Below are 3381 nucleotides of genomic sequence, written 5' to 3' on the forward strand. Positions count from 1 at the left end.
TGACATTAGAAATTGTTACACAAACTATGTCTACAATATTCTCTCGACTATCGCAAGCGCTACGTTCCAAAAAACCCAGCGATACGTGAAAATCCGTGAAGAAGAAACAGTACTATATTGTATATATTTTTATTATTACTTTTATAATTTGTACATATTAGTATATTATAAATGCAGATAAGGTGGGTAGGAGTGAAGAGAGACAGTTAGTGTCTGATGAAGAAAGGAGAGGAGAGGAATTAGATGAAGAGAGGGGGGAAATTGAGCCCTTGTCGTGCAAAGGAGCGAAGAGAGAAGATTAATTTCTGTTCACGGCGAAGGCGTGAGTCCGGATGGCCCTGTCAAAAACAATATGAACACAGACAGGTGTTGTAGTGAATGACCGGTAGAGCGGAAATGGTGCGAGAGCGGGGTGTCATTGCCGAGTTTGATGTATCGGAGATGCTCCGCGAACCGGTCAGCCAAGCAGCGTCCCTTTTGACCGATGTACTGAGAAGGGCAGAAAAAGCATCAGAAACAGTCAATGACATTGCTAGAAGTGCAGGTAAAGGAGTCGGTTATATGATAGGGACGATTATGGGTGCCTGGGAAGAAGGTGATGCTGGAGAGGAGGAGCAAGTACGGCAGCGTGGGCGGGAGCGGGGGAATGAGCCATGCTGGTAGGTAGGGGTTAGGAAAGAAACTGTGGACCATGAGGTCACGCTGCTTGTGGGCTCATTTGAAGGATGGAATCGATAGGCTGGGGAAGATGAGCGAGGTGAAGGAGTCGGGCTGGAGTCGGCGGAAGACTCAGAGAATGGTTCATTGGAGGGGAGGGATGGTAGGTGATGGAAAGCGGGAGACGAGCAACGGCTGGGCAGCTGCGGGGAGAGAGAGTAGAGACACAGAACGTAACGGCAGACGAAATACCGCTAAGCATTTTGCCCGGCGCACTAACGATTCTGCCAGCTCGCTGTCTTTGATGTTATAATAATTCGGATTCCATCCATACATCCATCTTCTCCACCCACCTTTCCTGAGAGGGTCAAGGGGTCAAGAGGGTAGAATCCTCGAGCACCTTCTTCATAACGTCCTTCAGAAGCAACCATCCATTACGCTTTGCAACTGGATATCCAACCATGACCATCTCAGACTATGGATATTATCCACTCATCTCGTTCTTGGTTTTCCTCTTAGGTATCTTGCGAGTCTTTTCCGCGTCGTTCTAATCACATGTCCATAATATTAGAGTCGTGACTTCTCAATGCCTTCTTTTATTTGATGTACTAGTGTAGATTCCAATTTCTAATGTTGGTACGAGGCCATATTTGAAATAATATAAACTTTTTAATGTTTGCTTCTGTGTCTTTACGTTCTGAGATAAATCCTACTCTACTGGTTCTGCAACCCTGCAAATAATAACTTAATACAACATGGTATTTAGCCGTGCATTCCACTGGTCCTGCAATTCCACCGCTGTGTAAATGATAATGAAATCTAAAATATAGCGCAGCCATAAAAACTCTGTAGGGCTCAACCAATTACAGTTGATTTTCTTTCTTCTGTCCCAATTTATATCGTCTTTAAACAGTTTTATAGTCTATCCTACCAATATTTATGCATTTACTTTGCGAATTATGCAATAGAAACAGCTGTATAGTAAAACGTGACATACTTAATGATGAGTCGTAAAAGTTGAGGTTTTCGTCTAGAAAAAATTCTTTTAGAAATGTATTGTGTTAAAAACTAAAAAAGAAAAACACTATATACTTCAGAGTGATGGAATTATGATAAAAGCTAGCATGAGCTAAGAGGCGCCTTGTACATCTATATTTTAGCTTTTTACTTGTTTCAGTCATTAGACTGCGGCCATGCTGGGGCACAGTTTTGAAGAGATTTTATTCGAACAAATGAACGCCATTACCTTTTTTTTTCAAGCCTTGTACATATTCTATCTCTCCCTCTTGCCAAAACACTAAATTACAGGAACGTAAACAAACCACCACCGGTTGTCAAGCATGCACACACACACACACACACACACACACACATAGACACGCACACGGGGTTCTTTCAGTTTCCGTCTACCAAATCCACTCACAAGGCTTTGGTCGGCGGGTGGAGGGCTATTTTAGCGGACACTTGCCCAAAGTACCATGGTGTGAGATTGAACTCGGTGCCATGTGGTTGAGAAGCAAACCTCTTACCACACAGCCACGCCTAAACAATACGTGTATTAATCCTTTCTACTATAGGCACAAGGTCTGAAAATTTGGGGCAGGGGGCTAGTCGATTAGCTCGACCCCGGTATGTAACTGGAACTTAATTTATCGACCCCGAAAGGATGAAAAGCAAAGTCGACCTTGGCAGAATTTGAACTCAGAACACAGCAACGGGCAAAATATCGTTAAACATTTCGCCTGGCGTGCTAGCGATTCTGCCAGCTCGCCGCCTCGAATATGTGTATTAATAACGAAATGTGAGGCGCTCTCTGACTGTTTCTGGGAGCATAAGTCGGATTGAATCAAAGCTTAATTCACGTGATCACGTGATCGACCAGACTGTCGGACGTTGTTGTACATCGCTGGTCACAATGCGCTTTGCATCGTTTTAGTTTTTTTGAATGGTGCCAACCCGCAGGTTAGGCGAGCAGGCCAACATTGCCTCTAATCAGAAAGCTGGTCCATCGCAGAGGGACCTATTTACAGCTGAGTAGACTTGAGCCACGTGAAAGGATATATTCTGTCCAAGTACACAACGCCCATCCGGTCTGAAAATCATGATCGTGACTACAAGACGCCTAAGTACTAGGCTACGCGCCTTCACCAAAGCTTAAATGGGTTAACTACATTATACTTAAGTATGTGAATTAAAATTAATCATTTACAAATGACTAGAGTGAGGTGGAGGGAAAACCCAAATTTTCCGTCCCTCACGAAAGAAATTGAAGCAGCTGTATAACTTGTCATGTGGAAAATCCAAACCAAGAAGAAATCATGGTGCGTATCAGCTAGATCCACTGAGCGGCACTTTAGGCAGTTCTACCATACCCTGTAATAGACTTCGGTTGAGCAATTACTAGTGTGTGGAAATTAGAATATGGAAACTACGTGGAGGATGTCAAATAAATGCGTGCATATAGACACACACGCACACACACACACATATACATACACACACATACACGCACACATACATGCATATACATACATGAGTGCGTATATTAAGACAGAAAAGGAGACAGAGAAAGAAAAATTGAGAGAGAGAGAGAGAGAGAAATGAAAAAAACTTAATATATGTATGAATGCATATATATATATACATATATATAATATATATATATATAATGCATGTATATATATATATATATATATATATATATATATATATATATATATATAT

Source organism: Octopus bimaculoides, chromosome 5 (assembly GCF_001194135.2).
Source record: "Octopus bimaculoides isolate UCB-OBI-ISO-001 chromosome 5, ASM119413v2, whole genome shotgun sequence".
Lineage (NCBI taxonomy): Eukaryota > Metazoa > Mollusca > Cephalopoda > Octopoda > Octopodidae > Octopus > Octopus bimaculoides.